Source organism: Neophocaena asiaeorientalis, unplaced genomic scaffold, assembly GCF_003031525.2.
Source record: "Neophocaena asiaeorientalis asiaeorientalis breed wild unplaced genomic scaffold, Neophocaena_asiaeorientalis_V1.1 scaffold223, whole genome shotgun sequence".
In the NCBI taxonomy this organism is placed as follows: Eukaryota; Metazoa; Chordata; class Mammalia; order Artiodactyla; family Phocoenidae; genus Neophocaena; species Neophocaena asiaeorientalis.
The window spans coordinates 2981565-2994702 of NW_020175045.1; the positions used below are offsets into that span (position 1 = coordinate 2981565).

Sequence of the window (13138 nt, forward strand, 5' to 3'; positions counted from 1 at the left end):
GGAGGCGCCGGGACAGGCGTGGGAGTGGCGCGTGAGGCTGCGAGCAGCGAGGCCAAAGGCTGGCCAGGCCGAGGATGGGCGCCCTGGGTTCCGGTTCGGGGTCCGGTCCAGCGGCCTCTCCGCAGCCCATAAACTCCGTCCAGCCTGCGGCGCCCGCTGCCGCCCTCCAGCTTCTCCCAACCCCACCCGCGCCTCCACCAGACTCGACGTCTCCGCGGGAGAGCCGAGACCCCAGAGGGGTCCGGGATAGAGGATAGGCCACCACCTTGCCCCTGGACCCTTGCGCCTAGAGGATGACGGTCAATGTCGGAGCCACTGTCTTTTGGCTGTCCTGTCCTTGAGGGGTGCTCAGACCTCCTGGGACCGAGAGGTGGGGGCAGAGGCTGCCTTGGGGGGGGTGTCTCTCTTGCCAAGGGTCCCTACTAGAGGTGCACTGCCCCTCTGTAGCCTAGGCCGGCTCACAGCCCCCGTTCCCACTTTCTCCCCAACTCGCCAGGGCCTTGCAATTCGGTGACCTGGTTCGCCAGGCGCGATGCTCCTGCCTTAGGGGAGCACTCCTGCCGGATACCCAGGCCTTTCCTGCTCCAGCATCTTGAGATGTGGAAATATGCCTTTGTTTGCTCTAAGAGGGCAGAGCCTGGCTGCTGCTGCCCCCCAGAAAGGCCAGACCCGCCTCAGGCTGGGAATGGGAGACCCCAGGGCAGACCCGGAGGGAGGAGGGAGGCCCATCTCTCTCTGGGCTAAATAAAGGCGGAGGGCTCTCTCTCTGGTGTGTCTCCTTTGAGGCAAGATCCCTCCCTCTCTCTCTACCTCCCTCTCTCTTTCTCCCTCCCTCTTTCATCTCTCAGACACTCCTCTCCTCCTGAGAACCCCCCCGCCCAGCCTCTGTTGTAGACACACTGCACCCACACACCTCATGTCTATAGGCAGCCGCAACCTCACCCACCAGCCCACTCCACCACGAGGCATTATCTGGTCGGGAACGCGGGATACCGCTCCACCCTCACAGAAGCCCAGCTTAAGTTGTAGCTGGTATAGCCTGGCATCCTGCTCCAAGCACCCTCAAGTCAAATACACAAGTGCACACTTAACACACATGCACTCACGCGCACCCACGTGGAATCCCAAGTCCACACCTAACACACGCACTCGCACACCCACGTGGAATCCCAAGTCCACACCTAACACACGCACTCGCACACCCACGTGGAATCCCAAGTCCACACCTAACACCCGCACTCACGCGCACCCACGTGGAATCCCAAGTCCACGCCTAACACACGCACTCGCACACCCACGTGGAATCCCAAGTCCACACCTAACACCCGCACTCACGCGCACCCACGTGGAATCCCAAGTCCACGCCTAACACACGCACTCGCACACCCACGTGGAATCCCAAGTCCACACCTAACACCCGCACTCACGCGCACCCACGTGGAATCCCAAGTCCACGCCTAACACACGCACTCGCACACCCACGTGGAATCCCAAGTCCACACCTAACACCCGCACTCACGCGCACCCACGTGGAATCCCAAGTCCACGCCTAACACACGCACTCGCACACCCACGTGGAATCCCAAGTCCACACCTAACACCCGCACTCACGCGCACCCACGTGGAATCCCAAGTCCACGCCTAACACACGCACTCGCACACCCACGTGGAATCCCAAGTCCACACCTAACACCCGCACTCACGCGCACCCACGTGGAATCCCAAGTCCACGCCTAACACACGCACTCGCACACCCACGTGGAATCCCAAGTCCACACCTAACACCCGCACTCACGCGCACCCACGTGGAATCCCAAGTCCACGCCTAACACACGCACTCGCACACCCACGTGGAATCCCAAGTCCACACCTAACACCCGCACTCACGCGCACCCACGTGGAATCCCAAGTCCACGCCTAACACACGCACTCGCACACCCACGTGGAATCCCAAGTCCACACCTAACACCCGCACTCACGCGCACCCACGTGGAATCCCAAGTCCACGCCTAACACACGCACTCGCACACCCACGTGGAATCCCAAGTCCACACCTAACACCCGCACTCACGCGCACCCACGTGGAATCCCAAGTCCACGCCTAACACACGCACTCGCACACCCACGTGGAATCCCAAGTCCACACCTAACACCCGCACTCACGCGCACCCACGTGGAATCCCAAGTCCACGCCTAACACACGCACTCGCACACCCACGTGGAATCCCAAGTCCACACCTAACACCCGCACTCACGCGCACCCACGTGGAATCCCAAGTCCACGCCTAACACACGCACTCGCACACCCACGTGGAATCCCAAGTCCACACCTAACACACGCACTCACGTGCACCCACGTGGAATCCCAAGTCCACACCTAACGCATCAGTTCATCCTCGCGGCCACCCTAGAAATGAGCACTATTAACACCTCCCGCTTCACAGGGAGGCCAGGATTGAACTCTACAGGAACTGGGTCAGCAAGATTCTTGTTTTTATTGTAACAAACCAACTGCCGTATCTGGATTCACCCCAGTGCTCTTTGGGGAGAGGCAAGCTAGGAAGTGAGGGCCCTCGGGCCTGGGGCTATGGGGCCACCACCTTCCCCAGCTGCTAGGGCCCCCCACCATGCCTGTGTCCCCCCGCCTCTTTCCTCCGGACACTCTGAGATTCCCCCGGCCAAGTACTCACCACATTGGATTTTCCACCAGACTGTGAACTCAGCAGAGCAGGACAGTCTGACCCACCTCTGAATCCAGGTGCCATACACCCGACCAGCACAGGAGGGGTGACTGAGCGCAGTTTCAGAATAGATGAGGGTCTCACATTTCTCCGCACCCCTGTCATGGCTCCTCTCTCCTCTAACGATGGCCTGGCTGGGAGGAGCTGACCCAGGCAGGTCAGCCAGCCACCTGAGAGTACGCAGGGAAAGAGCAGAGGGACACAAGTGGTCGGGATTCATGTGGAGAAGAGCCCTCCCCACCCCCATCCTGGGAGATGGTACCCAGAGAAAAATGGAGACTGTCTCTTCCTGTGCCCAGAACTTCACAGTAACAACAACAAACAATATAAAACCCAAAAGCCATAAAAGAAGCAATGTGTCCAACTTACATCCAAGCAAAGACCCTTTATCCTCATATGTAAAGAGCTCTCACAAATCAATTTAAAAATATACCCGAGGGAAAAAAGTGAGCAGAGATTATGAACAGAAAAGGAAATAAACGTAACACTTACATATACAAAAAGCCATAAAAGAAGCAATGTGTCCAACTTACATCCAAGCAAAGACCCTTTATCCTCATATGTAAAGAGCTCTCACAAATCAATTTAAAAATATACCCGAGGGAAAAAAGTGAGCAGAGATTATGAACAGAAAAGGAAATAAACATAACACTTACATATACAAAAAGCCATAAAAGAAGCAATGTGTCCAACTTACATCCAAGCAAAGACCCTTTATCCTCATATGTAAAGAGCTCTTACAAATCAATTAAAAAATATACCCGAGGGAAAAAAGTGAGCAGAGATTATGAACAGAAAAGGAAATAAACATAACACTTACATATACAAAAAGTGCCCAGTCTCACACTTAACAACAGAAATGCAAATTAAAATTACTCTCAAAGATAATTTTTCATCGATCCAATGGGCAGAGAGTAAAGTTTAATGACACACCATGTTGCAATGGTATAGGGAAGCAGGCACTCTTGGAACATCTGAAACAATGTCCAAATTACAAATACATATATCCTTTGGCCCAGCATTTACTTCTAGGAATCTGTCCTCCAGAGACTGCTCACAAACGTGAAAAATGATATATTACTGCATTCAAGGTCATTCACTGAAGCACTCTTTGTAATAGCAGCAGATTGGAAACATCCTAAATACCGGCTGGCGGTGGAGCGCTGGGACACATCCACATGGAGGCGCGTGCAGCTGGATAAGCACGGACTGGTTTGAGTCCATCTCCCAGAATGGTCTTTAGGGGAACAAACAAGGAGAGGAACAGTGTATGTAGTACTTTTTTTTTTTTTTACGAGTACAAAAAGGGTGTAACAAAATAACATTTTACTTGCTTGTGTGTATTATTTACTGACAATGAAATTCAACCTCCTTAAGAGTACAATTCCACGAGTTTTGACAAATGTATACATCTGTGTCATCACCACCCCAATCAAGATATTGAAACTTCCAGCGCCCCAGAAAATGAGACTTCTCACTGAGTACCCACATCTGCCATTTGAATTTTGTACATTGTGCATACATTTCCTTTTGTAATACGTTTAAATACAGAAGTTAAAATGAAAAACTGTTTCATATCTGTCATCTCATCTGGTCCCCGCAATAACCCAGGAAGGCAAATCGTCCCAGCCCCATTTTACGTATCAGACTGAACTTCGTTCCTGGAATGACAGAGACTTGCCCCAGAGAGCCGAGTCAGAACTTGAACCCAAGGCTCTCTTGTTTCAACAGATTTATTGAGGGATGATTTACATGCCATACAGTTCACCCATTTCAAGCGTGCTAGTCAATGCATTTTAATATATTCAGAGTTGTGCGACCATCTAATTTGAGAGCATTTTTTTACCCCAAAAGGAAACCCCAGCACCCGTTAGCAGTCACCCCCATTCTCCACCACCACCTCCAACCCTAGGCAGCCACCGACCTACTTTCTGTCTCTGTAGATTTGATTTTTCTGGACACTTCAGATCAATGGAATCATATGCTCTGTGGTCTTTTGTGACCGGCTAAGTTCACTTAGTGGTATTGTCTTAGTGGTAAAATGCAGGGGGGTTTTTTTTGTTTTCTGTTTTTCGTTTTCTTCAGATACGGAGTTTATTTAAAATCATGTTAACCTGTCATGTAGGCATTTGGAATAAAAGAGCGGAAGACGAGCTGAATGAGCCTGAGAAAGGGTCTGAATCAGCATCATTTCCCAGGCAAGGAAGATGAGACCACGGAGTGAGGTTTCTTGCCCGAGACAAATGTTAGTTGGCAGCAAGTCTACGATGAAAATTTAGATGCCCTCCTTCCTACTCCACTGCTTCTCCTTCTGACAAATACTTGGCCTACATGGTTTAGAATCCTAGATCCCTCTCCTCCTACTCCTACAGAGATGGAGAGGAAGGGAAGATGGAGGGAAGGCAAGATGTGGAGAGGAAGGGCAAGGGAGGATCCATGCCTGCATCCTTTGACACATGCCATCTTGAATTAATCATTCTCTTCCCATTTCCACTGCCGTGCCGCAGTACTGGCCCAACGCCTGCCCAGAAGACTTCTGCAGGAACTTCAAAGCTGAGGTTCATATATGTTGTAGCATATGTCGCAATTTCATTCCTTTTGATTGGCTAATAATATTCCATTGTGCGGAGGGACCACATTTTATTATCCATTCATTAGCTGATGGACATTTGGGTTGTTTCTGCTTTGGGGATATTACGAATATGCTGCTATGAACGTTTACGTAGTTTTTACATTAACATATGTTTTCATTTCTCTTGGGTATATACCAAGGAGTGGAATTGCTGGTCATATGGTGACTCTGTGTTTAACATTTTGAAGAATTCCCAAACTGTTTCCAAAGTGGATGCAACATTTCATATTTCCACCAGCAGTGTGTATGTTTCAACTTCTCCGCACCCTCACCACCACTTGTTTTTATGTCTATTTGATTCTGGCCATCCCAGTGGGTGCGAAAGGGTATCTCACTGTGGTTTTGATTTGCGTTTCCCAATGGCTAATAATGTTGAGCATCTTTTCATGAGCTTCTTGGCCTTTGTAAATCTTCTCTGGAGAAATGTCTGTTAGGGTCCTTGTCCACGGCCACTAGGCTATTTATCTTTTTATTATTGAGTTGTAAGAGTTCTTTATATATTCTAGACACAAGTTCCTAATTAGATTTATAATTTGCGAATATTTTCTCCCTTCCTATAGGTTGTTTTCTCACTTTCTCGTTGGAATTGTTTGCAGCACAAAAGTTTTTCATTTTGATGAGGTCCAATTTTTTTTTTTCTTTTCGTTGCTTGTGCTTTTGATGTCGTACCTAAGAAGCCCCTGCCTGAGGTGAAGATTTACTCCTATGTTTTCTTCTAAGAGTCTTATAGCTTCAGCCCTTATATTTAGGTCTTTGATCCATTAAGTTATTTTTCAGATGCTGTGAAAAGGGGGTCCAGTTTCATTCTTTACCCGTGTTGTTGGTCCCAGCACCATTTGTTGAAAAGACTGTTCCTTCTCCATTGAATCATCTTGGCCCCCTTGTCAAAAATAAAGTGACCGTAAATACAAGGGTTTATTTCTGCACCCTCAGTTCTACCCCATAGGTGTATATGTCTCTATCCTTCTGCCAGACCCCTCTGTCCCGGTCCCTGTAGAACCTGACAGTGAGACGTGGGAACCCACTGCGTCGTTCTTCATCTGCAAGATCGTTTTGACTCTTTGGGGCCCTTTACTCTTGAACTCAATGCAAACCCTTGGCTTATCCCTCAGCCTCCCGGGCTGCCTCCAGCACATGTGGGAGCCCTGATAACTCAATATTACCAACAATGGAATTGCTACCAACAAGGGGCGCACTTTTCAAGCACCTACTGTACGCCAGTACTTACTGCGTGTAAGTACTTGATGTTCATTAATTCTTTCACGCCATGGCGACGCTGAGGCACCAGGAGTCCAAGAAACTAGTCCAAGGTCTCACACACACGGTCAGTGAACAGCTACCACGGTCCAGCCGCTTGGCTACAGCACCTGGGCTCTTCCATTGGCTTTCACATGTAATCTTGCAAATTTTCAAACATACAGAAAGGCTGATAGAATTTTAGGGTGACACCCAAACGCCCACAGCAGACGTCTGGCTCCACTTGCTTTAACACCTTTGTCTCCAGCCCCCAGGAATCAACCACTTTCCCAGTTGGTTGCAGATGTCCGTACACGACACCCCTAAACAGGCAGCGCGCACAGCACAAACTACAGTTCAATGTTCGTTATGGATTTTTTCATTCTTTGGAGTAAAATTGATAATGAAATGTAGAAACATCAGGGGGACCATCGAATGCTCTAACGTGTGCTCTGCGGCCCAAACCCCCACTGACAGACAGAACATTCGCTCCAAAAATGCCCACGTGCCCCAGCCCCCCGCGCCACCCTGGCTCTGACTTTTTCCACCGTACGTTGGCTTACTCTCTTCCGGAATTTCATAAACTTGGGGTCATAGAGTATATGCCCTCCCTGGGTCTGGCTCCTTCCACCCCGTCCAAAGGTGTGTGTCCGTTGGCTGCCGTTTCGCTGAGCGGCGCTGAGTCGTTCGCACATCACGGCCGCTCTTCCCCATCGTGGGGCTGGGCGCCTGGAGGCCTCACAGCGCCACCCCCATGGCGTCTCTCGGTCTGAGGGAGGCAGAGACATCTGCCCAGCCTTCAGACGCCACGCTGCTCCCCCGTGGCCTCAGCTCTGGCCTCTCTCCTGCTCACCTGCGTGACCTCTGTTCGCACCTGTGTCCCCACCTGCTCCTCGGGGCCAGCTGCACACCGACCGGAGGAAATGGGGGCCGTGTCGCCTCCTTGGAAGCCAGAGGCTGCAGAAATGCACGTCTTTGTTGGCATCGCGCGTCTGGGATAAACCACACGATGGGCTGTTGGGTGGAGAAATCAACAGAGTATTAACTGCATAGAAAATTCAATTCCAATTTCGCAAAGAAAAAATGTACGTGTGCATAGAAGTAAGACCTGGCCAAATGATGGTGCTTTTCGTTCTCTTTTTTTTTTTTTTCCCAGAATTGTCCCTCTTGACGATTAGGAATGTGAATTACGACAGCCGGGGCTGTCGGAGCTCGGGCCGGGCCGCACTGAGGCACCCTGCCCTCAGGGACCCTGAGATGTCAGGTCTGTGTCCCTGACAGGCGCGGCCCAGGGCCACCATCAAGGAGCAGCCAATATTTGCAGACTGGATGCGGGCAGGAAGGACAGATGGACGGACAGACAGAGGGGGCCTCACACCTGAGTCGGGTCCATTGCGTCTCCAAGTTCTGGGAACTAATGTGCCGCCTTTCCCGGGGCTGCAGAGGTGGGGCTAGGAAAGCTGTCCCAAAGGGGCTGGCACCCCCTCGTGCTTTGAGGGCTGGAGCTGCTCTCCTACAGCGTGAGAGGCCGGGGACCACAGCTCCCCAGGGGGGCCGCCAGGTCCCTCCAGGGACTCCAAGATGGAGGTGCCATCGGAGGCCCCAAGTGGACGTGGCCTTGAACACATGTGGACCCCTGCCGACACAGTGAAAGCGGCTGCAGCACCGGCCCTTCCCCCACTTCTCACGTGAGCCCCTGGGGTCAGGACCAGTCAGCAGTGTCACCTTTGGGCAAAGTACTCACAGTAGGTGCTTCGGGACCGAGCCACAGGCGTGCCCTTCCTCACAGGTGGGCCGTCAGCGTGTAGCCCTGCTGCCCTGCTCGGTGGGGGCCCCAAATGCCCACCCTTCTCCCTGGGAGGCCCGCTGCAGCCCAGCCCCGGGGCGCAGGAGCCCGGGGGCAGGAGAGCGGGTCTGGGTTCAGTGGGCACCATCCTAGCGCGCGCTCGTCCCCTTCTGAGGGTGTGGCCTCCTCACCTCCAGGCCTGTGCTTACACCTGTGCCCCTGCGTGGCATGCTGTCCAGCACGCTGGTCAGCCTGCCCCAGGCCTCTGCCCTTCAGGCCCAGCTTGGGTGTCCTGGGCCGGTTCAGGTGCCCGTGCACGCCCATCACCTGGGCCGGGGTCGTGGTTCCTGGTCGGGGATCACCTTGCAGGAAAGGGCTTGTGCCAGTGCCCCCGAGCCCCAGTGCCCCTCACAGGACTTGAACTGACCTGGCTGGAGGGGGGGGTGGATCCCAGGGGAGGGACAGGCAAGTGGGTCCAGGGAACAGAGGCCAACTCCGCCCCTCCCCCTGGCAGTCTCCATGCCAACCGACTGTCCCATCTCCTGCTTCAGTGTCAGCTGCTCTCCTTTCCCAGAGGGCCCTCTGCCCCCACAGACAGGCCACTTACCCTGAGCCCCCGTCAGGATGGAAAACCAGGCAAAGTAGGAGATTTGGGCCAGGAGGTGCCCTGCTGCAGGGAACGATTGATTGAGTTTCTTCCAGGAATGAGGCCAGCGCCTCCATCCTTCCTGGCCGAGCGCCTTCCCTCTGGCCTGATCCGTGGGTCAGAGGCATGTGGACGAGAGTCCAGGGGGTGGCCTTCCTCACAGCCACCCTGGTCCACCCCTTCCTGGGTCCACGTCGACGCCTCTGCAGGGCAGCCTGGGATCTACAGCTGCAGGCCTCAGATCCCTCCAGGCTGCCCAGCCCCTGGGCCTCCATTAAAGCACCAACTAGTGTGGGAGGTGGCCCCTCCACCACCTCCTTGCAGGACAATGTGCCCCCCCCCCGCTCAATTACTTTTGAGAAAAATACACACCGCCCCTTGTGTTACTGTCCTTTCTTCTCCCACTCAAGCCTCCTGGCCCAGTGGGGCATCAGGATGTGCTTGATTTCCTCCAATGTCAGGGAGCTCACTACTCAGCCCTGGCAGCTGCTGGTTTATGCACCTACATGTCCCACCTGGCCCTGTCTTGAGAAGAGCTGAGCACCCCGTCCTGCCCCAGACAGGGCGGCTCCTCGGGCCATCTCAGGGCAGCCTGTGGTGGGCCCACCTCTGAGGGCTCCTGGCCTCAGCTCAGTCCTCGGCCCAGCCCTGCCTGCCCCCTCCCACGTGACCTCCACCCACACCTCCTCGCCTCCCCTGCATCTCTGCAAAGGTGTCCCCAGCTCTCCTGGCTCTGCAGCCACCAGTGCCCCCTGGAGCTGACCTCTCGGGAGTCTGGGCTTCGCGGGCTAATGGGCAGCAGCCTGGGACAGGCTGTGATGGACACCAGCAGGGCAGGGACCCAGCTGTATGATGTACTGTCAAGTGGGCAGCAGATAAAACGCCTACCCAGTGTGACAGAAGCAAGATATAAAAAGCCTCCACGGCGCCTTTATATTGACTAGAAATCTTGTCCTTCATTTCCCATTATCTCCCGGGCTAACAGGCCGCACACTGAAGCTGGAGGGAAGTCGGTGTCCTGGCCGCAGGGAGATGCGGGCTCCCAGGGCGCCCGACGCAGCCTGGGGCCCCCAGTCGTCCCCCAGCATCAGTGAACCCCTCCCAGGACTGTCTGACATGGCGGGTCACTGTCCCCCATGCACTTTCTCCCCCTTCTTGTCGGGGGTCCGGCAGGACACGATCACCCCTCGCGGAGGCTGCGGGTGGCAAGGGACTTGCCTAAAGCAGAACTGGTCCTAGTTCTGCAGCATCAGTAGAAGCGCAGGTTCTGGGGCCGCCCACCACTCAGCGTTCAAGGAGGACGTGCCCCCATCTTGCAGTTGGGGCTAAGTCCAGGGATGGGGGGATTTACCCCGCATCCCTGCAAGTCAGAGGCAATGCTGGGCTGGGACCCAAGGCTATGGGACCCCAGAGGCCCCCGGGAGGGATCAAGCTGGGGTCTGGAGCATCTGCAGATGGCTGTGGAGCTCCAACCGGACCAACACCCAGAGCACAACCTTCCCCGGCACCAGGGGTCTGCGGGCCCCAAGGCCCTCACGAGGCCAGCAGGGCAGAGATGGAAGACAGGCTCCTTCTGAGGCAGGTTATGCCCCGCAGGCTAGAGGCCAGCAGGGAGAGGGCTCAGGAGGCGGCCGCAGCCCGGAGCTGGCTCCTGGGGGTCCTGGAGCCTCGTTGCCCGCCCGAGCCCCGGGCCGGGGTCCCCAGGAGCCCCCTGTTCCTGTCCTGTGCAGGCCCCTCTCCCAGTCCCCTCAGGCAGGTGGCTGCTCCACGCCCGGCCCAGCACCCCAGGGACCGCGCGAGCCAGAAATGTCTGTGGCTCAAAGGAGGCCGGGAGGCACGCTGATCTAAATGAAGGGCCGTTTCTTCCAGAAGAGCTGGGCCCGTGGCACCTCCGAGGAGCCTGGAGCTGGCTAGCCAGTCGCGGCGTGCGGAGCTAGTAATTAATAAAAATGAGTAATGATGGACCATCTGTCCCAGCCTGTGCTCCATGGCGGGGCCACGCCGAGTCCTCATTAGGCATTCTTCGGCTGTGTCCCCACAGATGTTGACAGTGGCCGTGGGGCTCCTGTGGGAAGACTGAGTTGAATAAATCTAGGCAAACAGCACGGAGAAGGCTGGGTCTCGGAGAAGGAACTCATGCGGGGTCAGCCCGAGTGAGACCCGTGGGCAGGGGCCCGCCGTCTGTCCTCCACCTGGGAAGGTGGGACGGGGTGCAGACTGCGCGTGGGTGGGGGCCTGGCCTCACCTGCTCCCTGCACGACCTTGGGCGAGCGCTGGACCACTCCGAGCCTCCACTCCAGGCTGCGGGGAGCAGGGCAGGGCCCCAGGACAGGGGTCAGAGTGTGTGTTGGAAGCACGGGGATCAGGGATCAGGACCCCCAGAGCCTTTAGTTTGCTCACGTGCAAAGGAGGCCGCTGTCCGTGGAGTCTAGTTGGTGACCAGTGGACAGAAGGGGCCTCGTGTCTTGGAACTCTTGGAAGGCGCTGGCCAGGGCTTACTCTCCTTGACAAGCTGGCCACCGCTGTGCTCCTGCCAGAGACCCTCACCCCTGCAAAAGGCCTGCAGGCCAGGAGCTACTCCTTGCCCTGGGGGAGTCCATCAGCAGGAGACGGGGCTGGGCGCCCTGGATGCCCATGGCTTGCAGCCCAGTGAGAGTCAGACAAGCAAAGAGGGAGCTGCAAGGAAACTGGGGTTCAGCATGGGCGGAGGTGCCGGGAGAGGAAGCGCCCCCAGAGGTCTGGGGCGGCAGGGAGCCTGGGCAGACGCAGAGGCGGGGTTTGCCCTCTTGGAATCCCAAAGCTTTGGGCTCTGCGGTGTGTCACGGCTCCCCAAGCTGGCTCCCCTCTGGACAAGTGGCCAGATGCCCCAGGGTGGGGCCCTCCTACGCAGGGCAAGGGTAGCTGGCCTTGAAAACACCGGGAAGAGGCATGCACAGAGAGGGACACTGAGATGCAGAGCCAGGCGGCCTGCCCAAGGCCACGCAGCGAGAGCAGTGGAGCCTGACTCCCTCCAGGCAGAGGGAAGCCCCAGCTCACCCTGACCCTGACCTCGAAGGTCTTCCCGCCCCCTTTCCCCACCCCCTCCGCAGCCTCCAGATCTGAATTCTCCTGCGGTATCTCTGCCCCTCGTCCCCTATTTCCCTCCAGTGTCTCTACTGCATTGTGAGGGTGACTCTCTCAAGATGGACCTCATCTTAGAGGTAAACACTCCGGTCTCCCCTGCGGACACGGGTATTGAACACAGACCACAGCACAGGATCTCTGCCTGCTCAGCAGCTCTTCGCGTTTGCTGTCCTGTCAGCTGACCCCACCCCTCCTGGTGAGTGCACCCACCCACCTGTGTCTCCCCAGTCCCAAGGGACAGCTAGCTGAGCAGGCCCTGGCCGCGGGCCCGTGACATCGGACCCCAGGTGTCTCTGGTTACCCACCTGGGTAACCCAAAGTCTGCCTGGCTCACCCCCAGAGAACCCAAGCCCCCAGCTTTGTCCCCACACAATGGAGCACCCGCCCAGAAAGTGGAATCAGAGGATGTGTTTGTTCCAGGGGCAGTCAGCCTGGCCGGACCCTCGGTGCCCATGGAGGTCAGAAGGGAAACTGAGGCCCAGGGGAAGCCAGCCCTCCCATGCAGAATGGGGTCAGAGTGGAGACAGGAACCCAGACCCCCTGGACACCAGGCCAGGGGTCTTTCCCACCCGGGGTCTCCTGCCAGCCTCACTGCAATGGAGGTAAAGCCCCCTCAGGCAGGGGTCAAGGAGAGAAGAGGGTGCAGGGAGCCTGGAAAGCTATGGAGGTGCTCAAGGGCAAGGGGGTGGAGAGGAGCGCGTCATTACCCGCGTGAGTATTCATGAGTCCTATGAATATTCATAGCAATCTCCTACCACTGATAAGGGAGAAGCTGGGCTGGGAGGGAGAATCCATTACTCACTTGTCTGGCCAACCTGGGGCCAGAACCTGGCCAGTGGCCCTGGGCCTTGCGGCCCATCCACCAGCAGGCCCAACAGGGACCCCTCTCCAAAGGTTGACAAGGAGCAGGGGCCAGCGAGGGCCTGGCCAGGGTGAGAGGGCCACATGGCCTCTCCCTGCCATGGGCGTGGGTT

At 55.9% G+C, this 13138-nt stretch overlaps 2 long non-coding RNA genes across 3 annotated transcripts in view; both read right to left on the bottom strand.

Moving 5' to 3' along the window:
• Window positions 1–3106: 3106 nt before the first annotated feature.
• On the bottom strand, window positions 3107–11100 carry LOC112412069 (uncharacterized). Of its 2 annotated transcripts, XR_003005728.1 has the most exons (4): window positions 7988–11100; window positions 7173–7623; window positions 6602–6771; window positions 3107–6253 (listed from the first exon to the last, which is right to left on the bottom strand). It is a non-coding gene; the product is annotated as an uncharacterized LOC112412069 (long non-coding RNA). The 2 variants fall into 2 exon arrangements; XR_003005727.1 differs by having other exon boundaries at window positions 6602–7623.
• A 192-nt stretch (window positions 11101–11292) lies between these two features.
• Window positions 11293–13138, bottom strand: part of LOC112412070 (uncharacterized) — a 53280-nt gene continuing 51434 nt past the window's right edge. Inside the window, exon 6 of the long non-coding RNA XR_003005729.1 lies at window positions 11293–11717. This is a non-coding gene — a long non-coding RNA (uncharacterized LOC112412070). The remainder of the gene's footprint in view (window positions 11718–13138) is intronic.